Genomic DNA, 24011 nt, shown 5'->3' with positions numbered 1-24011 from the left:
CATTTAAATATGACATTTTATGACTTTGAAGGACTGTGTGGAATTGAGTTCAGAGTGATTGAACACGGAGAGGCACGGAGCTCCATAAAGGCATTGTATGTAGTCTTGTCCTCTATAAAAAAAAAAATATTCTTAAGCTGTTTTCTTTGCAGATAGTTACCTGGTAGAAATGCATCATTCTCCTGGTTGATGCAGCAGAGTTGTCATTCACTTGGATCTTAAAAGCAGATTATATGACTTTCTGCACTAGAATGCACACGTGTTTATAAGAACGCAAATGACCCCAAAGTACATGAAAGGGGACGGTCCTCTGAAGATGGAGCTAAGAACAAAGGATGAGTGATCAGCCAGGGCTCAGAAGACTTGTTTTCCCTTTGCCTCCCTCAAGTAGGACCCAGAGTCAGCTGTCAGGCACCTGCTGTCTGAGGATGCTTTAGGGAACCTCCATATGCTTTCTGGGGTCATTCTGTGTTCCAAAGAAAGCAGCCTGTATGGGCCAAAGAACCGCACACTGCTGGGCCTCCTGTTTTCCTTCTTCACCATGGAAATGGGACCTTGTAACCTCCCTTGAGCCCCTGCAGCCCATCCCCTCGAGGCTGCAGAGAGGTGACGTCCTGCTACTGTCCTCTTCACTAAGATCCAGTGCTGGATCAGGGGCTTCTGTTGGGGACTTGGGATTATGGATCAAGCTTGGTCCTGGAACTGAGACCCTTTTCTTAATGAGGGGGCTGGAGGCGGAGAGTTAGCGACCTACCTGGAGCCTTATTTGTTTTCTTGACAAGGCTCTGAAAGGCAGATCTCGGGGTGGGCCTACGCTGCCTTACTAAGTCTCTGAACTTCTGGAAGGACACACACACCAACCATTTATCTGTATATCCTCATGCCTGTCATTTTCAAAGTTATTATTCTTTAGTCAATTTTCTCCAAACTGAGAGAGTGAATTTATCATCCCAGAGTAAAATGAGGTCTATAGATAGTCTGTGTTGGGTTGACATAGCATTTAAATTTTATTTTGAACAAATAATTAACATTTGGGAAATTTTGGAGAATATTCTTACTTTGCTGGCAAAAAAAAAAAAAAAAAAAATCCGAAAATCACTGAGTCATCCATAGTCCCAAAAAGTATCAGTGAAGAGCACTCTTCCCCCTTCCAGCAGAGGGTGGGTAGTTTGTAAGTCTGTCCTGATTCAAAGACCCCAGTGATAACACACAGTCATTCTCACAATACAGCAGCCTGCACGGCCTGTAGGTATTTGGATATGTCATGCCTGCAATTAACGTGTATGAAACAAATGAGAAATTAAAGCATAGAGGACATAAGAATCGTATTTACTTTCTGACAACCTCTGAATGGTGATTAAAACAGAATTCCCATGTGAAGACAGATTGATTTTCACTAAGGCACTTGTACTAACTGTATCTATGAAGTTAATTTAATTCTTCAATGTTGTGACAAATTATTCAGAGGTTCATTATTCTTAAGCAGCTCCTGAATATAAAATGCTTTTATTTGAGTTTTCTAATCAGATAATTTCTGAAAGAGAAATTTTTAGTAGGTTCTGTTTTGTATCTGAATTCTTCTAGTTTGAATTTCCTAGTCCTGTAAAATTCCATTAGATTTTCATGCCTCAAATTGGAATAATGAGATTTTTCTTTTCCAAATTTTACTGCATCCCAATAGACTAAATATATGTATTGGTAATACCCTTTTATGTGAGTATGAAATCATAGGTAACTTATTATAGAATCAAATGGTATGTAATTTATTATGTATGGATTTTATTTCATATTTTATTTATGGTGACTTTGAAAGTGCTTATTACAAATGAAATAGCATACCCTTACATGACATCTCTTATTTGAATAAGTAGTTTTGTAAATGTCATAAAGTGTGTAATAGTGTGTTTTTGACAGCAGTAGTTTTACAGTGTGACTACCACAAAGGAGAGGAAGTAATGCCGAAAGGAAATATTTCCAATTAAATAATAAGGTATTTGTAAAAAAGTTGTGATAGAAAGATAGAACCAGAGGATGCTTCATTTTTAAAATGGGTGTTGCAACCATTTGTTCATTACAAACTTCTCCAAATTTCTTTCTCAATTCTCCAGGTAAATCTTTTAAATATCCTACTGGCTTAAGGAAAAAACACATTATATTCTAGTTGAGTTCATCATAGAAGATAGACTAAATACAAGTAAGTACTTACATCAAAACACAAATGTCATCCAAATGTTTTGTAATACTCGGCTTTTAAATGACCGAGTTCCAAAGTATTGGATTTATAGCTTTTATGTTATATTTGCTAATATTTCATACAACTCTCCTCTGAACTCTGAATTGGTAATTGGCTCTATTACTTCAATGAGAAAGACTCCAAGTTCTCCACTGTAGCACCTGTCCTCTGTTTCCATTTCTCCCTGTCTGTTCAACACTAGCATTAACCTCCAGCCTGGACGGCTGCAGAGCAGACTGGTGCTAACAGCCAGTTTTCTTGAATGGGAGGTTCATGCTACTCGGAAACCAGTCTGTCAATGACTCTCTCAAAAGACATGAACATGCTATTGATCTGGTTTTTCTTCATGTTATCATTCGGTTCTTGATTTGACTTGACTCTCAGTGAATCAGTTAAAAGCGTGCTGCTGAGGCATGAGAATTCAGTGTCACTTTCCAGTGCTGTATCCCTCTGATGATATTCGGCTGCATGTAAGATACAGTTTGGTTGTCAGTCTTTAGCACACAGCTGACACCTTAAAATGATCCATAATCTCTTATAGGACCACTCATGTGAGAGCTTCTACATAGACTTTGCTGGCTGTTGAGATGTCACTGTCAATACAGGTATCTAGCAATAAGTTGTCCTGGGATTTATGGGACAAGATCCAAACCAGAACGCCTGCAGAAAACAAATAAATTATAAAACATTGATTAAAATAAATATCATAATTATCAGCAGACGTGCCTCTTCCAAAGATACAGCTTATAAATAGGTTACTGAGAATATCTGATAAAAACGCAATCTAATCTGTAAATCAGATTTGAAATATAGAGGAAGTGGTGTTCCAATTAGGATTTGTGTATATTAATTATGATATATGAGTATACTCTTCTATAAGATGTGGTGGGATAAATGAAACTTATTTTCTATCTTTTCTAGGAATAACCTTAGGAAATATAAAGTATTTTTAGAGATTCCTGTGACTAGGTATTTAAAATCAACCTAATAATTTTCTGGGTTAGTTCATATAATGGAAAGGTAGAGCTTAATGTTGTAAGATTAAGGGGATATTGGGTGTATTTCATGGGTAATGTCAAGTTCTTGGTGTCATTTTACCAAGGGATCAAGTGACCAGGCCTGCTACAAAGTCCACAGGACTGCCAAGTTTCCTGAAAAATAAACTTTCAAATTCCCTGTATATATGAGCAATTGGATTAAAAACTGTTTTATAAAATTCATAACATAACGCAAGCTATGGTAATTTATAAATAAAAATTAAGAATAATGGGTAGAAATGTTCTTATGTATTTAACACTCAGACAGCGCATAAGAAAAATCTATATGTACCATGACTGGCTAATTTCACATTTCCGACCAAGAAATAAGGGTAGTGATGCTCTTACCACTCACAGTTCCACGTGTTCTCAGAAGGTGCACATGTTCACACCATATCAATCTTGCCTTTGAAGATCCTTAATATAAAGCACGTAGGGCTACAAACATCGTACTCAATTTAGTGGATAAAATCATATTCTTCCTTCTAAATCAGAAGATCTGTCCAAGCCCTAACTCTTGGTACTTACAAGCCACAGTGAATGAGATCATGTGTGGTAAATATACACTGCAGGTAAAATTGGGTTAAAATGGAATCAGACTGGATTAAGGTGTGCCCTAATCTACTGACCCATAGCCATAGGGAGAAACTCTGGACACAGAAAGGTAAGAATTTCCCATGAAGATGGAGGCAGAGATTGGAGTGATGAGTTAATAATTGAGGTATACCAAGTATCATCAGTAACTGCCAGAAGCTAGGACAGAAGACTTTAGCAAATTCTCCCTCAGAGCTTCCAGCACTTTCAAACTTCTAACTTCCAGTGGAGTGGGAGAACAAATTCATGATGTTTTTAGCCACTCAGCTTTCAATAATTTGTTATGGCAGCACTAGGAATCTTATACAGTCATGATGCCACATCACCTAATATATCCTCCCTTGAACTCTGGCTTTCAGTGATTCTTTCAGAAGTTATTACTGTGTTTTATTGATGATGAGCACAAATATTTATCTGAGCAAAAATGTGAGGGACACTGAGAATGATCACTCTTTTCTTGGTTGAATTAAAATTTAGCATTCACAATTTTGTACTATGAATTTAAAACAGCACTTCTTACAACCATGTCTTCTCTTGGACACTTTAGACCTTAAGCATTGTTTGTCTGCAGGGGGTCTCTTTCAATACTATTTGCACCCCTGCCTTCTCTTTCTGTGTGGAAGATAAGAAAAGAGCATATAGGTGGAGTTTGAAAAGGAATCCAATTTGTGAAAGAATGTCTGTCTCTCTTTGGGCATGGATTAAGCTCTACCCAGGAGAGCACATCAGTACATCAATTGGAGACAGTTAAAGACATCAATGGGAAGGATCTTCTAGTGTTGCAGAGAAATAACCTTAAAATCCCTTTCAGGAAGTATATATGATCATCCCTGGGGGCACTGAAAGCTATAGACAAAAATTTGTATTTTTGAAAAAATAAACAAAATTGATAAACCCTTAGACACACTAATAAAGAGGAGAGAGAAAACTCAAATTACTAAAATTCATGATGAAAAAGGAAATATCATGACAGACACTATTGAAATACAAAACATAATTAGAAACTATTTTGAAGATCTGTACTCCAACAAAATAGAAAATCTCAAAGACATTGTCAGATTTCTTAAGATATATGATCTACCCAAACTGAATCAGGAGGACATACACAATTTAAACAAATCAATTTCAAGCAATAGAAGACACCATCAAAAGTCTACCAACCAAGAAAATCTCAGGACCAGATGGATTCTCAACTGAGTTTTACAAGACCTTCAAAGAAGAACTAATAACATGTCTCCTAAAAGTATTCCATGAAATAGAAAAGGAGTGAACCCTTCCAAACTCTTCTATGAAGCTAGTATCCTGATATGAAAGATAGATGAAGACACACTAAGGAAAGAAAACTTCAGACCAATATCCCTGATGAACATAGATGTCAAAATTCTTAACAAAATTCTGGCAAATCACATACAAAAACATATTATAAAAATAGTGCACTATGATCAAGTGGGATTTATCCCAGAGATGCAAGGTTGGTTCAACATCTAGAAATCAATAAACGTAATTCATCACATCAATAGACTTAAAGTTAAGAATCATATGATCATTTCAATAAATACAGAAAAAGCATTTGATAAAACACAGCAACCCTTCATGCTCAAAACACAAGAAAATATAGGAATAGTAGGAACATATCTCAACATTGTAAAAGCTATCTCTCCATGCTAAACCCAAGGCCAACATCATTTTCAATGGAGAAAAACTGAAAGCATTTCCTCTAAAAACTGGAACAAGACAGGGATACCTTCTTTCACCACTTTTATTCAACATTGTCCTTGAGACTCTAGCCAGAGCAATTAGACAGATCAACGAAATTAAAGGGATACGGATAGGAAAAGAAAAACTCAAACTCTCACTATTTGCCAATGACATGATTCTATATTTAGGTGATCAAAAAATTTCTACCAGAAAACTTCTAGAACTAATAAATGAATTCAGCAAAGTAGTAGGATATAAAATCAACACTCATAAATCTAATGCACTTCTATTCATAAGTGATGAATCTTCTGAAAGAGAAATTAGGAAAACTACCTAATTCACAATAGCCTAAAAAAAAAAAAATAAGATATTGGGACTCAATCTAAGAAAAGAAGTGAAAGTCCTCTACAATGAAAACTACAGAACAATAATGAAAGAAATTAAAGAGGACCTTAGAAGATGGAAAGATCCCCAATGTTCTTGAATAGACAGAATTAATATTGTCAAAATGGCCATACCACCAAAAGCGCTATACAGATTCAACGCAATTCCAATTAAAACCCCAATGATGTACTTTATAGAAATAGAGAAAGCAATCACAAAATTCATTTGGAAAAATAAGAGACCCAGAATAGCCAAAGCAATCCTTATCTGGAAAAGTGAAGCAGTAGGTCTCATAACACCAGAACTTAAACTATACTACAGACCATTGGTAACAAAAAAGGCATGGTATTGGCACCAAAATAGACAGGAAGATCAATGGCACAGGACAGAAGACACAAAGACAAACCCACATAAATACAGTTTTCTCATACTAGAAAAAGGTGCCAAAAACATATAATGGAGAAAAGGTCACCTGTTCAACAAATGGTGCTGGGAAAACTGGAAATCCATATGCAGCAAAATGAAATTAAAGCCCTATCTCTCAACCTGCACAAAACTCAACTCAAAATGGATCAAGGTTCTAGGAATTAGACCAGAGACACTACACTAAACAAAAGAAAAAGTCAGCTTAGAACCAGACTTCCTTAACAAGACTCCCAAAGTGCAAGAAATAAAAATAAGAATCAATAACTGGGATGGATTCAAACTAAAAAGCTTTTTCTTAGCAAAGGAAACAATCAATAATTTGAAGAGAAAGAGCCTACAGAGTGGGAGAAAATCTTTACCATATGCACTTCAGATAGAGTACTAATCTCCAGAATTTATAAAGAATTCAAAAATCTTAACACCAAAAATAAAAACAACCCAATCAATAATTAGGCTAAGGAACAGAGCAGACACTTCACAAAAGAAGATATATGATCAATCAACAAATATATGCAGAAATGTTCATCATCTCTAGTAATTAGAGAAATGCAAATCAAAACTACCCTAAGATTCCATCTCGCCCCAATTAAAATGGTGATTATCAAGAATACAAGCAACAATAGGTGTTGCAGAGGATGTGGGGGAAAAGGTACACTCATACATTGCTGGTGGGATTGCAAAGGGGTGCAGTCATTCTGGAAAGCAGTATGGAGATTCCTCAGAAAACTTGGAATGGAACCACCATTTGACCCAGTTATCCCACTCCTCAGTTTATAACCAAAGGACTTAAAATCAGCATACTACAGAGCACAGCCACATCAATGTTCATAGCTGCTCAATTCACAATAGTTAGATTGTGGAACCAATCTAGATGCCCTTCAATAAAGATGAATGGACAAAGAAACTGGAATATTACTGGAAAATGGAATATTACTCAGCCATAGAGAAGAAGAAAATTATGGCATTTGCTGGTAAGTGGATGGAGTTGGAGAATATCATGCGAAGTGAAATAAGTCAATCCCCAAAAACCAAAGGCTGAATGTTTCCTCTGATAAATACTTGCTGATAGATAATGGGCAGAGAGCGTAAGCGAAGAATAGAGGAACTTTAGATGTGTAGAGGGAAATGAGGGAAGAGGAAGGAGCTGGGGGAAGGGAAAGATGGTGGACTGAGACAGATGCCATTACCCTATGTACATGTATGATTACACGAATGGTGTGAATCTACTTTGTGTACAACCAGAGAAATGAAAAGTACTCCATTTCTGTGCAATAAATCAAAATGCATTCTACTGTTATGTATAACTAAATAGAACAAACAATTAAAAAAATAAAAAAGAATTTGTAGTAGACATGAGAGGATGTTCCCAATTCCAAAAACGATGACTGCACAGGATAAAACATGAGCTTGTTCATATGTGCTGTAGTCAGAAAGTGGCCCCATACCTTTGGGAAAGAAATGATGAAGAGAAAAAAGAAAGGACCATTGTCCATTCTGAAGCGGTCATGCCCAAATTTATGTGTCAGCAATTTTCTTGTGGTTCAATCTTTCATGTCTTCACCAAATAACATGCAGCCTATGCATGTGACCTGATCACAGGTTTTCCTCAGTTGACCTTATAGACAAGAGACCCAGAGCTCTTCATAGAATCTGACTGAGCCCAAGTGTATGGTAAAGAGTTTCAGAGTGCTCCAAAAAGAGAAATGGAAACTAAGGCATAAGTGGATTAGATCTGGGCTCAAGAAATCCTACTCAGATAACACTATTAGTTTACAAGAACCCAGACTCAGGGAGAGAATTTAGAAAATTTTCAAAGGGTACACCCAAATAATATCCCAACCTTAGACAAGAGGTTAAGGTAGGTATTACACTTGCCCAAGCCAGGTCTAAGAGAGGTACTGAAATAATATGGTAGGCAATGTTTTGTTTGTTGTGAATTTTAGTTTGCATACATTTACCCTCTTTTGCATCCTGACAGACAAAATGCAGTTCACATGTCTAAGGGGAAGCTATACTCCCAGTCTCAGGTGTGCAATTTTTAGTCTTAAGTATAAACTAACCAAATAAAGTTGAATCTGTCATGGATAATAGCCAATTCTGTAAAAGTAGTCTTCTCTTTCTCTTGCCGAGTGTAAACAAGACCCTGGATGCTGTTGACACTAGAAACTTGAAGGAAAACTATGAAGAAGTTGATAATTTGAGAAATAGAGAAGAAAGTTGGAAAGAACATGGGTTTTAAATGATGAAGTTGAACTTCTGAACTAATCAATGGAAGCCAAAGCTAACTCTGGACTTTCATTTCCCTGTTTCTGACATGAGTCTGGTTTGGATAGTAAAACCTTGTACTAACTGATATCAGCATAAAGGGATTCGGAGAAGGGGATCATTAGGCACAGGAAACCAAGACGAGACTCAGTCTGCTATTTAGAATAAGGGTTTGAATTATAGTGACACATTCATGATAATGAAGAAATTAAACATGGTGTGTCATAAGACATTAAAATAATAGTAACTGATATTTATTTAGCATATGTTTTGTGTCTTATTTTGTTGAACACTTTTGATATTAAAATGTCTCACATTTCTCGCAATTTTTTGTATTATTTGTTTTGTAATAGGACATGAATCTTACAACACTGGTTACTTTTGACATTTCCCCCAAAGTCTGGATTTTTCATAAGAGTAAACAGTATTTTCACATTGACCTCAGGGACTCGTGATGCAGATGGAGTGAAGGATCAGGTAAGCTTTGCAGAGAAATGAAATTTGGATGAATTCTAGAAAGAGCAGATCTCTGTTTTAACTTTTTAAATTTTCTGGTAGTAAATAAGGAAGAAAGAAGGGAAGAAGGAAAAGTCTTTCCCTTGTAACATTGTTAATTCAGGGGGTGTGTGGGGAGAGAGAGAGAGAGAGAGAGAGAGGATAGTAGGGGAAGAAGCCTTTTTTTTTTTTTTTTTTAATTTGCACAGTAATCCCCTACCTTTTCTTTAAACCTTAGTTGTCTAGTTTTAAAATTAGACCTTTGATTACTAAGTAAACTGGCAAAATGTGTCAGAATTATATCTACATCAGGACTCTCTGCTTTAAGACACCTGAATTATATGTCGTTTCCGAGGCTTCTCTTTAACTTTGCCTTATGATTATTTTCACCAAAGTCTGCTACGTAATTTGCTTTTCCCTTAATGAAGATGGCATGTGTCCAGTGTTTAATTAAGACCTATCTCCCGTTAAGTAAGGGTTGAACTGGACACCTCGTGGCAGGATACTAACAGGGTTGAGAGGATGTGAAGGTTTTGGCTCAGAGCCAATCATCACAGCTGTTCTTACATGATCGCTGCTTTGAAAACATTGGTTTTCCCACCTCTAAACACCCTATTTTCTCTTTCTTTCTTTTTGTGGTACTGGGGATTAAGAACCCAGCTCTGCTCAATCACTGAGCTACACTGCTAATCCCTTATTTATTTATTTATTTAGGTACTCGGAATTGAACCCACTGAGCCACATCCCAGCTCCTTTTATTTTTTATTTTGAAACAGGGTCTCCCTAAATTGCTTAGGGTCTCTCTAAATTGCTGAGGCTGTTCTTGAACTTGCTCATTCAACCTCAGTCTCTTGAACTGTTGGGATTATAGGCATGCACCACCACAACCCCTTTAAATACCCTACTTTTCTTGTAATATTTCCATAATAAAAGACCTTCTTTTATCCTCTTTCACACCTAGATCCTTTCTTTTGGGGGAAATTCTTAACATAGACTGCAGCTGCTATTCACAGCTCTTTCTCATCTGTGATATCATGAAGTCAATCACCAGAAACCATCTGGCCTCAAGAGTCACAGGGAGAGTTGTATTTCACTGTTAGGAAGTTAAGGTAGAGAAGGTTCCAGACCAAAGCAACAACACACCAGTATATTTCATGGAATAGTTCAACTGAGAGAAATGTGTTAAATTCATGTTCCTTTAGGGCATTTTTTTTTCCATTTTCTGCTGCAGATAAGGCACAAACTTCACATTAGATTAGAAAAGCAAGTCTGTTACTGAATGTATGCTTTTTTAAAAAAAGAGTTAGCACTTCTTCATACGTGAGAAAGAAGGTGTTCTTTGTAACCATGATGTGTTTCTACTGATCATATTTTAAATTCTCCACACTGGAAACGTTAAAGGCAATGCCCATAGAACTGGATTCTATAGTCTTGGAGTGGACGTATGGTTAAAAAAAATTAAATAAAGGTTTCTTTTGGAGTGGCACTTAGAGGGATTGGAAGAAAAACTGGGTATAAGTTTAACATCATACAACTAATTTAAATGTAGCTTTTCATTTGGGTAAATGTAGTTTTACAATAGATGTAATATTTTTATGGAATTATTTTGATTTACGTTTATGCAAAATGATTACACAAATTCTTAGCTCCAGGAAAATAAATAACCCTAAAATGCATATGATTAAATTCTATGTTCTGGCCTTGCTAAGCTCACCTCTATGATATGTCAAAGTGCTTGTGAGAGGAAGGCTGTGACAGAAGAATTGCAATTACAACACCAACACCCAAATTTCTCATTTGATCTATTACATCTCATCCTGTCTTGGGTTATTCTAATGAGGCTTGATTAACTCTGTCTCCTCTTCTGCCTTGGCTGCCTTACGTGGGGTGTCAATTGTCTTCTTGGCAAACTTTCAATTTTCACCTTTGTTTCCAATAATTTGAATGAGTATCTAATTATATTGGTCCTAATGTCTACTGGTCTTTAAATGGGGAGTCAATACCCCTCCAGGTAGGGTCACTAGTAGCTGCCTTGCCTCTGTCTGTCACAGCCCTGCATGTGTCCTGTTGAGGTGTGCTATTTAAAATCATACAGAGGTCTAGGATCATCATTGATAAACAGTGAACGTGGAGAGGACACAAAATTTCTTTTTATTAAGTGTTCTACATGCCGAGCGTAATCTAAAATTTCAATTCTTATTTATCAAGTGAACAAGTATCCCAACTTTCTTCTCTTTTATAGTTGATTATCTGTACATAATTGGGCATTTAGAAATGTTAAAGAATATCTTTGTTGCTCTATTGGTTACTTGGAAGCCTAAGCACACAGAGAGGTTGACAGGGATGACTTCAAGTTGTAAAAAATGGCCCCATAAACAGAAGTTCCTGTGCTTGGTTTATTCATCCTCTGCTTTATCTTGAAATTCTCAACTGTTTTTGAACAATTTCATTTTTCACTAGGCTCAACAAATTAAATAGCCAATCTGCTGTTGAAGTTTTGCAAAGTCAGTAAGAAATTGCATCTTAGGTGATCCTGGATATTGATTAGGGCAACTCAAATTCTCAAGATGAAGAGAAAGTTTCAATTAAAAATGCATTTAAGTGTTCATTAAACAGCAGGTGCTCTCCTGGATATTGGGAATGTGGTGCTCAAGTAGACAGCTATCCTTCCCTTATGGAATTTAGGTCATAGAGAGAAAATAATGACAAATTAATAAAGAAACTATATATAGTTTGACAAATGATAAGAATTGTAGAAAAAAAAGAAAGAATTACAAAAGGAATATAGGGGAGAGGAAAAGGAGAGACCAAGATGAAGAGAGGCAGGGAGAGACTGCCCATCAGGCCAGAGATGGGATATAATTGAAACATCGATCTCATTTTCTGAAGAAATTATGTCTGCCTTAGAACAACTCTCTCCACTCACAGAATCTTTAAAATAAAAAGAGATTGTTAATGTTGTATTCAGGTGAGAAAACGAGATTATTGAATTGTTTTGCTGAGAATTTATTTAAATTTATATTTGATTGAAAACTTAATCTGGCCCAGAACAAATTCTGTACTGCAGTGCACATGGGTGCGGCGAGTGGACTACATGACCAATGATAGCTCTGATTTCTGTAAGTTAGATTGGTTCTATCGCAAGGAAACACAACGGGAGGGATGATGGATTTTTGTTTTGGTATATAGATATATGACACCGTTGAGCATGTGAAGGTCATACATCCAAGATTATCAATTTTCTTGCCATTTGTCATTTTGAAAAATAATAACAGAACTTTATCCACATGGTGCGATGTATTCTATATTTCAAATGCCACTTCTCTTAGGGGTACATACTTTTATTCACACAGATGTTCTACATATGCATATGTGTTGATTTATGTTCGAGTCATATTTTGGGGGCATGATGGAGCAATACCATTGCTATGTGCAATATTCTATCCATTATGTCTTCTAATTCTCAATGAACTAAGAATCCTTATATTTAACCAACAAGGCAACAAAAATATTCTTGAACATTCCTAAAAGGCATTGTTTATAGATAGTTAAATATAAAAGGGAGCCATTTAAAGTGCACTTATTAAAAACTAATAAGAAAATTTTCTGCATCTTCCAAGTTCACTGTTAATTATATGAACTAATTACAGATGAACTATAAATGGGATTTCACCCATACTTACAATTTATGAAAACAATATATTACCACCATAGTTTTAGAGCTCATCATCTAGACCCAGAGAAATGAACTAACTTTAATAAGTTAATGTAGTCAGTAGGTCAGTTGCTTACTCTGTGCCTCTTCAGAAGCTGAAACTGCTTTATTTTCATCATAAACTTAATTGTGTTTATGCAACCTTAGTACCCTTAATGCTTATAGAGAGAATTGAATTTAGTCAAAGTGTATATTACCAATCAGTGGCTGAATTGTGTAGTGTTAAAAATCCATTCGTATTACCAGCAATGTCATGAAAGTAGTCATCTCTAAATAGCAACGTGTCCATCAGACACTAGCTTTAGACTTGATATTCTCCCACTGGCATAGACTATTAGCCAGATGCAATCGCCAGTGTGCACAACACAAGTCGTTTTCAGGTAGATTATATATCTTTATTTCTGTAATCAATTTCCTATAATTCTCCTGAATCATATTCCACTTTTTATTTTGCCTCATATTAAAACTAAAACACTCCACAATTTTTATTTTCAAGCCTTCATTTGTTTTTAACTTTTTGAGCATTTTTTCAATAGAATTTGAAACCAAGTAAATTAATTTGCATTTTATTTTCATGGACAACTTGTGCTGTTGTTAGCCAAGCAGCTTCTAAGATATCCTCTTCCTACCATCTGTTCCAGAAAACAAGCAGGGAGTTTTTAAAGACTAATGACGTACATGCGTTAGTATCTCTTTAAGACAGTCTGTCACCTTGATGGGTACAGTGGTGCTGATAAATAGCTTTTGAAATTTAATTTGAAAATCTAAGAATATTCCTGGAAAAATCTTCAAAACTGGAAGGAATACTTTTGACTTGAATTTAATTGCATACATCATTGCAAATTGTATTTTTAAAAATTACAATTTCCTTCAATTCCAGTTGGAGAATGTAGTAGTTTAAAACTGGGACTATTTTCTGAGCTAGGTAGTAGTGTTAATGCATTTGTGACCATGAGTCTTTTGCACAGTCTGAGTAACTGGTGCCAAACTCCTGATACCCTGTGAGTAGCACTTCAGTGGACAAGATCAGAACACATGACATAGGTTACTTCCACTACTGTTTTCAAGTGTCTTCACAATCAAACTAATGGAAATGTTGAGTAATCTGCTGCCATTATGAACTGGGGTACTTCTGATAAAAACCAGAAGCACCTAGTTAAGTAAGGAGAGTCAATACCATTCACTCTTTGATTTACAAAGTAAATTAAATTAATAAGGTTTCAAATTCATACTGCTAGTAGTACCAATTTATACAGTTAGAGATATGAAAGTTCAAAAAACACTAACCTTTTTTCTATATTTTTAGTCTGCCTAAAATTTTAAGACTATGTTGGTGAGAAAGCAGGTAAGAGAAGTGAAATAAAAAATGATAAATTGTTTGTAATGTGTAAAATTGTTGAAAATACAATTTTTCATACCACTTACATCCATCACTCTTATTTCAAAAATGACTTGGGAGTAGCTGTCCCAAGTGGTGCTCTCATGGGAAACTGGCCTTTCCCAAAGCGCCGGCTGGAGAAATATAATTGCAGCTTTTTATCAAAAGACAGATGATGCAGAACAGTGTCGAGATAAATTGTGCATTTTCTTTTTCTGAAACTACTTTATTATCCTAAATACACATTTAAAAATTCATCAGACTGCTTTAAAACAAACAAGCAAAAAATTACAATAACAAAAAAGTAACAAAACCTCCAGGGTGAAAATATCTAGAACCCAATTCTTGATTAGAAGTCTGAGCATTTCTGTGCAATCTAATGCAGCGACTCTTCTCAACATATGCTCTTTCTTGAAGGCAGAAGATAATGGTGAACACAGCAGATACGCCTTCTCCCATCCATACTATACGTATCCCCCACGGTGGAAATGCATGCTCCAGGCAGTAGGAATAAGATACTTATAGATTTAGATATGAAAAAAAAAATATAGTACTATTTAAAAAACTGAAATAAAATCAATGATTTTTACTGAATTATAGACTGGAAAGATATTAGTTTAAAAACAATTTTGGAGAAGGAAGCAGGATCCATGCCTACTGAAGGAGACTAGGCTTTCTCCTTAAAGGAAGTGGAAGCCATTGAACAGTGGCAGTGCCCTGGTCAGACATATCTCCAATGATGGACAACCAGACAGACATCAATGCCATTCACTCTTCAAGGGGTCCCTGAAAAAGAGGCAGATTTGGGAAACAAGGACTTGAGATATTCAAATGTCACTCACATATGTTCAGATATTGATGTATCTGGAAGACACTGGTGCATGGCTAATAGCCAGTTGAACACATATCTTTAGCACTTGATTTGAGATGCCACTTTGATTTCACTTTGTGAAAGGAAAAGGAGAATTAAACAGTAAGATGGAGTAAGGGAGGAAAAGAACAGAATGCTGTTGGAAAGGTGCTTGTGTCAAAAGAAAAAAATATATATATCTTCAGTGAACCTAAAGGCACTGAATTATTTTCCACACTCCAATTTCTTAGTAATTAGAGGATCAGAGACCTATTGGTAATCACTCAAGGAGGAAAAGGTGACAATGAGTTTGTTTATTTCTTTGGAAAAGAGAAAGAGCCAGTTGCAATGATGGGGTTGAGTTCATAGAATACTCCTTTAACAGAACAAATTTTAATGTTTAAATCATGATGGGACTGTTCCAAGAACAAGGAAAACTCGTTTTCTCTTTCTCTTCCCCTCTTTTTTCTAAATACAATGATCTTAAGGAAACTTAAAAAGATTGTAGATTTGGGGTATGGATGTGTCAGGAAAAATGTGACCTTTTTTGTGTGTGTGATCTTGGTTTTGTCTGGAAAAAAAGGGAAACCTGAACCTTACTCAAAAGATTTTATGAAAAAATGCCAACTAGGTTCCTAACTTCAAGAACTGTAGGGAGAAGGTGCAGGAACTGTGTACCTTAGATTCTTGATGGCAGGACAGTCTAAGCATCACAACTTCCTGCCTCTGACTTTCTGGAATACCCTTCACATATTATTTATATTGGTCCCAATCTCGATCTCTTCATCTCTGCTTGGGTAGTTTAGGAACATTATTCTGTTAAGTCAATCCTTGCCAGTTCAGCTTCTGTCTCTTTAGAAGGTAAGAACCTATTGATCCCTGACCTGGCTCTCCTCCTTCTGCCAAGGGGTAGAAAGAGAGAAAACAGAAGATTCAGAAAGGGACGCACTACTGTTTCTCAAGTTAGAATTTGGAATTTATGTCTCATGACATAAATGTGTGCTTCCTCAAACAACAACAAAATACCCTAGATAAGAAAATATAAAAATGTTAAGTTTTAAGCATATTAACATGAAGAGTAAACACCTTTTGAAAAAGATCAGAAAGTTTCTCAATTTATTTTCTTCCTGAGGAGTTTGTTTAGTTTCTAATTTATTTAAATAGGAAGCCTTGGCATAAATAGTCAAATACATGTAAACAATTTGGTTCAAAGCATCAAGATTTTTATAACAATACCTAAAAGCTTTAGTTCATCACCTACTAAAAATGCTTTGGAAATGTAAATTGAAAAGGACAACAACACAGAGCAGAACTGTGGGTATAATTTTTTTTTAATTTTTTAAAGCTCTGCAAGACCGTAAGAAATTGAAGAATATGAAAGATGTTAAAAACTTGCTAAGGAATGGAACTTTGAGTGAGTTGATATCCTGATAGGGAATGAGGAACTGTTTATCATTGTGAAGAGGCAGAGAGTAAATATTCTGAGCTTGGCAGCTGTAAGTCTGTTGGAAACACTGTTCCACTATGGTGGCCTGCGAGCTGGCACACAAACAGAATGGGAGGGGATCTGCCCAATGGGGCTTCATCTATGAAACAGGCTGAAGGGTAGATTTGACTCACAGGCCGTAGATTGTGACTCCTATGCTAGATGTAGAAAAAATATAAATGATGGATATTCTACATGAATAAAAGTCACATATAGCAACATTTTTCACTGGTGTATGTCAGCATCACAATTCTGTCCTGGGAACGCTAACTCTGGTACTCCAATATGAGACAAGTGGTAAAAAGGACTTAATGTACACTTTGCTGTTTATTTCCACTCGGGCCAATTTTACTTCTTTTTTTTCAGATTTTTAAAAAATATTTTTTGTTGTACATGAACACAACACCTTTATACTATTTATTTATTTTTTAATTTGATGCTGAGAATGGAATTCAGGGCCTTGCATGTGGTAGACAAGCACTCTGCCACTGAGCCACAACCCCAATCCAGATATTTCTTCACTATATGTAAGAATTAGGATTTCAATTTTATTGGAATTGTCTTGATTGCCAGTTTTTAGAAATCTGGGTAGTTAATTACTCAAGAAAAATGATTAAGCTCTTACTGTGAACTAATAGACAACAGTATTGAGGACTTACAAAAAGTAAGGAAGAAGCCTCATTCCAAATGCTCACAGATAAATTGTTCTTATATGAAATGAGAAGATTTAAAGTAATGTACACAATATTATAGAAATTCTGAAGAAGATATTAATTCAAACTAGCAAGGAATTTGCAGAATATTAATTTTCAGGTAACTACGTCTTTCAGATAATTGCTTATAAAAGCACAATGCCTTAATTATCAGAATAAAATGACCCACTGAAGCAATGTGCTAATGTTTTCATATTTTCCTTATTTTCTCTAACTACTTCTGGTCATACTATCACAAAATCCAATATTTTCTCATTAAAAGTTTCAAGGACCATGGAAAAAATATATAGTCCAAAAATTCCATAGCTCACTACCTGTGAATACACTGGGCCATGCTTTAGATTAATGTAAATGATTCTGGTGCTTTATTTTGTGAATTATCTTGTGATTCTCTTATGCACAGGTCTGTATATCCCACCATGTCTTTCCAGATTGAAGTATCTCAGTCTTTCCTTGCTAAGCTAAAAAAATGTGAGCCCAATACCTGGGTTGCCAGAGATGTAGCTTCTAGTACTTCAGCATTTCAGTCCACAATACAGAAATCTTCTGGAGGGGATAATTCTGATATTTTTCACTACCAGTGCCCAGAACTACTAAACTACTGGAAAACAGAACCCTTTCCAACTCTAAGTATCCACCCAAAAGTGTTTGGCTGTGTTTTTCTTTAAATCTCCAAATTATAATTTGGATCTTAAATGTCCCCCCCAAAATCTATAGGCTGAACACTTGGTTGCCAATCTGTGGCACTGTTGGGAAGTGGTAGAAGTTTTAGAAGGTAGGGCCTAGTGAAAGGAAAGTAGGTCATTAGAAACATGCTTTTGAAATGGGACATTGGGATCTCAGCCCCTTCATCTCTCTCTCTTTGCTTCCTGACTGCCATCAAATAAACTGCCTTCTCTGTTATGAACTCACTGCCACGGCGTTCTGTACTACCACAGGCCCAAAGAAAAAGGGCCAAGGGACCATGTATTGCAATCGTGAGCCAAAATAAACCTTTCCTCCTTTTGAGTTGATTTTCTCAGGTGTTTTGTCACAGCAATGAAAAACTGACTAATTCATTCCATAAAATAAATGCTCTGATTATATATTCTTTTTTTATACTAACAAATATACCCAGAGTTATCATTCTTAAGTGACTACAGGTATCTTTTTCTCAAGGTGTTCTATTTTACTCCTCCTCTTTAAAAAAAAAAAAAAAAAAAAAAAAAAAAAAAAAAAAAAAAAAAAGATGATCTCAAAAAGTTAACCGACACCTTCTTTGATGAATACAAAACCCAATAAACAGCATCAAATATAAATAAACTCTCATATGCACAAGGCATTTATGGTATGGTACACAGCTATGTGAATATTTAGCATTCATTTGACAAGAAATGCTATAAATGTGTGAGTGTTATTTTGTCTTTATTATGAGACTCTAATGCACAAATCACTTCCCCCACATCAGAAAGTCTAGCCACTTTTGACTGTAGTCCAACACAATACTTGTTCTTGTAACAAAAGTGAGTTGTCAACTTCCCACTGTGGGACACTCAATTAACTTGTAAATATGCTGTAGTGGATGTTGGCAACTGAGTAATGTTATCATAGCGAAAATACTGAAGTCAAAGTCCAATACTCAAGTTTTACAGTAAAAACATTTTCCTGTGCAGAAAGCAGTCTTTAGGTATCCTTCAAAGGAGGTTAATGGAATAGGGATCAGGGTTTCACACTAAGTACTGCTTCCTTCAGAGAAAGGAATAACCCATACTAATTCAAAACTGAAGAAAATAGAAGAAGAGATGGTGAAACCAGTACAGAAATACAGCATAAATCTATGTGGGCATAGCTAAATCATGACGTGTTTCTACTTAATAGCACTTGAGTTCAAGGTATTTACCAACCTCTTATTAAATAAACATTGTGCGTTTGGCACTATCCAAAGGACTGTGGTATGATAATTATTTCATTCTGGCTTTAGAGATGTTTAAAGCCAAAAAGGAGCGGGGTGGAATTAGGGTGGGAAGGAAATTTCAGCATAGACTATGGAATTTTTAGGGATCCTGTAAGCACAGGAAGTAAAGGAAAAACTTGTTCTTAGCTTTTCCCTCAATTAGATAGGACACTCAACTAAAATGAGAAGGAAAGATATTAAAAAATTGACCCAGAATTCTACTCTTGCAAATGTCTCAAGAAGGAAATGGTTAACCAAGAAAGTACTTCTTTTCTAATGTGTGACCTAAAATGATCAAATTAAAGTGAAACTCGGTCTTCTGTCTCTTGATGGTGGAGGACACTTTCTCTTCAGTGTTGAAAAAAATTGATGTCTGTTTCTCAGAGTTCTGCTTTTCAGAACCAAGAGAATAAGGGAGGAGATGCAGAGGAGCCCGGGCTTGCACAGGCAGAGGGAGCCAAGTGATGCCCAGCTCAGAAAGGCAGGAAACATATCCAGCCTTCTTCCATCGTTTTGTGCTGTTCAGGTTCTCAGTGGATTCGATGTTGCCCCCTCGCATTGGAAAGAGCCTCTGCTTTATTCAGTCCACCAACTGGAACGTTAATCTCATTCAGCAATGCTCTCACAGATGCCCTCAGAAATAATGTTTTACCAGATATCTGGGCATCCCCTGATCCAGCCAAGACTCACAAAATTAGCCATCACAAAATGTTCACAGGAAGTCTTCACATGTCATGAGAACAGGTGCCTGAAGTCAAAGCTGGCATACAGTGGCTACGGTGACCAGAGCTAGAGACCCAGTTCACACCACTGTCTTCCTTCACCTTAACTCTAAATGTTTCAGTCCCACGAACCCAGGTAGTCATTTTATCATTATTTATTTATTTAGGTAGTAGGGATTGAACCCAGGGGCACTTTACCACTGAGCTGCAACCCCATCCCCTTTTTAATTTTATATTATTTTTTCTATTGAGACAGAAGCTCACTAAGTTGCTGAGGGTCCCACTCAATTGGCTGAGGCTGACCTGGAAACTTGCATTCCTCCTACCGCAGCCTCCCGAGCCACTGGGATTTCAGGCATGTACCACTGTGCTCAGCTGAATTTGTCTTTTAAACTAGAGGTAAGACAATGCTTTTAAACTGATATTTGGAAGGATCAGGGAAAAAAAAAATGCCCTTAGAGATACTCTGAAATTATTTCTGTCAAAATGTGTCCAATTTTTTTCATTCATTATTTTTATCAGACTATGTATTTGTATTCCATATGTACATAAGGCCTGGTTATGGGATTGCAGACTGCTACTCTCAGGGAGCATTCACAGTAGAATCTGCTCCTCTATTTCAGTTCTTATCATGGTACCCTTTTTCCCCCACCTTGAAGTGTTACTTCTGTTGGTCACTGTCAGAGACAATCTACCTAACGAGATGGACTAGAAATCTAATCTGGTTTGACAAATGAAAAGGCACATAATTGGCTATGTAGTTCTAGGGCAGAACTGTTACCAATTTTAAGCGATTGCTGTTCTCAGAACAGCATGATACAGAGCACGGGCAATTACAGTTACTGTGGGAGCCCACTGGTGTTTCTGAAATCTTCTAGTAGATTATGAAAATTAACAGAAACTTTTGGTATCTGGTATTTTGTTTGTCCATGATGATAATCTGAGTTTAGCTTCTTTGATGGAAAATGATCCTCCCCATAAAATCATCATTTTGTGGAAATAATTTATCCTTAAGCATAACTTGACTCTGTAATTTTCTTTTACACACAAAAGCCTTTGACTTTAGAGTTTCTCGGAGTCCCTTGCTGAATGACCTGCTAGGTGGGAATGCATACTTCTTTGATCTCAGCTTCTGCTGTCTCTACTTTCCTCATGACACAGTGAAACTTTCAAAAACTGCCAATGTTATCCTTGAGATTTTTCTGTTGTTCACACACTTTTGTACTCACTCTTGTATACCAGAAAACTGAACCTTCTGAGTTTTGGAAGAAACTGAAATTGCATCTCCAAAAGCTGAAAACACTCTAGGACACATACAGAGTTATGTCCAAATGGCTTTCTGGCCTGAATCTTAGGGAACTGATGAAATTTGACCCTGAATTGGAAATGTCCATTTTAGCTAAAGGTTGTGCTATACTACTGTTTATTTCTAGCCTTGTGTTCTGCCAATATATCACACATATCTTTCCTACTTCTCAGAAAATTGGCACGTTCTCCACTCTCCTTATTTTAGTAGGTTTTGTATGATTTGGCAGACAGTAAGGCACAAATGAGACAGCTCCCAATGTGCCCACGTACTCCATGTGCTTACAATTAAACTACACTCTTCAGCAGAGGCAGATTTGCAGAAAACCACTTTAAAAACAGGTTCTGGATAACTCTGAAGAGGTAACACTTAGAACATACCGAAGAAATTAATTCTTCATTGTGTCTATAAATATGAAATATTACAGCAGGATATAATAAATTTCCATAACCATGTAGCATTCTTAATGTGGTAATGATCAGATAATTTGAAACACACTAAGGGAATGTGAATGCTAATAATAATAACAATAAGAGTAAGGTGTATTAACACACATCCAAGTTTCACCAGGCAGGGTGGTAATTGCATTGCACACATTTCACTGTAATCTATTCAACAAACCCTGAGGATTTGGAATCATTATTTACTTTTTAAGGCTGAGGAGTTTGAGACTTATGTAAATCAAAGTGTGGGGCCACATACCTGGTAAGAGAAAGGACCATGACTCAAGTCCAGTTTTGTTTATCTTTAAAACTTAGGGTTTACAAGTGCAATGCCAATCTCAAAGTATCCATTGAACATTTTCTGACTGACAATATATGATAGGCAAGAAATAAGTGCATCATGGAAAACACACTGTGACATGTTATAAAAGACTGGTGGGAATATTGAACCCAAAAGAAGATAATGTCCACTTTCTGTACATATATGGTAAAAACAAGGAATCAATTCAAGGATGAAAAAGAACCACTGAAAACAAACTTTCCTTTTCTCTCTAAACAATAGAGTCAGAGAATTTGCCATGTATAAGATTGTTTCTTTTTTTATTCCTTATTATTATTTTTAACCAAAAAAAAATTAGCTATAAAAAGTATTTTCTCCTATGGCCCAATGATGATAGAGATTTTAATGTCATTTTTTAATAACAAAACAATTCCAGTGGCTCAAAATTATCTCTGGGGTTTTATCTGAAAATATTTAACTGGTAGATGTATTGTATTCTGAGTATGAATTCAGTTGGTGCTTATATCAAAGGGCTTCAAAATAAAATTAGCTCCCATTCGTGTATAGCAGAGCTTAATCAGCCTGACAAGTTAAGGAAGACTTTCCTCACAGACAAAGGTTATTTTGACAAAGCCAAATTAAGGTCCAAGTAGGTCTTGATACACAGAAAGAAAGCTCAGTCCCCAGTGAGTCTGGTAATAATTAACATCTGACTTAAGGAACCATCGGGAATGACTTGGAATGCTTTAATTGGTCCACCTTACTTGCCTGCAGGCTTTTTTGTTGTGGGAATGATTTAAGTCTCTTCTTGCTTTCAGCTAAATCTCAGCATGTCTCACATTTCTGAAGCCACCTTTATCATTTGAGGCCCTAAGGAAAAAAATGAATTGTAATTCAGCTTTCATCTTACTTCATGGACAACCATAAGTGTTTCTATAGCATTAAAGACAGAACTGATTAAGAAGGCAGGAATCCATCATGAGGCAAAGGAAAATAAGTACAAATGCATCTTTAGGGGTCCATTAATACACATGACCTACTTCTTTCATGGAAAATGTATCAGATGAATTTATTTTTTAATATAAAAGAGTGATCACAAAATCACTGGGGAGGCAAACTGAAACACATCGAATCAGTATAAAACCATACATTTACTTTCACATATCAATATTTATCATTCTCCTAGGAAAATGGGACAGAAAATTACTGAATGCTAACTGTATCACTTATATATGTTTATTATTACCTACTTTGAATAAAACCCATAGGAGGATGGTTATGAAAAATAATGACATCCATTAAAAGTGCAGACCTAATTGAAGGCATTATCAAACATGGTAATACTTGCAATGCTTACAGCTGGACCACCATGAAATAGAAATAAATATGCAGATGGTCCAAACCAGTCTGCCAGTCAATGATCTATTAAGGCACATTTCCCCAGCTGTCAAAATTTTTTCTATTTATTTTGAGCAATCATCTTTGCTAAATAGCAGACAGGAAAATTAATGTGTTTATTTTTAAAACTATATTTTTATAAATTTGAAAAGTCAGTCTATGCAATAGTTTTTGATGAGATGTCATTCTTTAAGAAGTTTTTGTAATGATTTGTTGGGTCTTTCACCTATTTTATTATTAATCATACTAATTTCGGAGAATATGCGTATATGTATTTCACTTACGTATGTATTTTATTTTCTCATATATGTATATATCGATTTTTCATGCAAAGTCCTTTCAGGTAAACTCTAAGTCACTAAGTTATTAATTTGTTTTTGAACTAAGTTATAGATAACATATATACAAAGAAAATTTCTAATGTTAGAAAAAGAAAAAAAAAGAAGTAATATATTTTTTGTTTTTCCTCTTTTACACACACACACACACACACACACACACTTTAAAAGGACTTCCCTTACTTCTGTATGAAGAGACAGAGTGCCAAGATAAGTAGAAAATGGAGTCCTGCTGTCTCTAAGACTACTTGAATCTCCAATTCTGAACAAATTATCTGAGTGTTGCCACTGAGCACAAAGAAAAATCCTTGTCAGTC

This window comes from Sciurus carolinensis, chromosome 10 (assembly GCF_902686445.1).
Source record: "Sciurus carolinensis chromosome 10, mSciCar1.2, whole genome shotgun sequence".
NCBI lineage: Eukaryota > Metazoa > Chordata > Mammalia > Rodentia > Sciuridae > Sciurus > Sciurus carolinensis.
The sequence above is the reverse complement of the archived record's forward strand: the minus strand, read 5'-3'. Positions refer to the sequence as shown.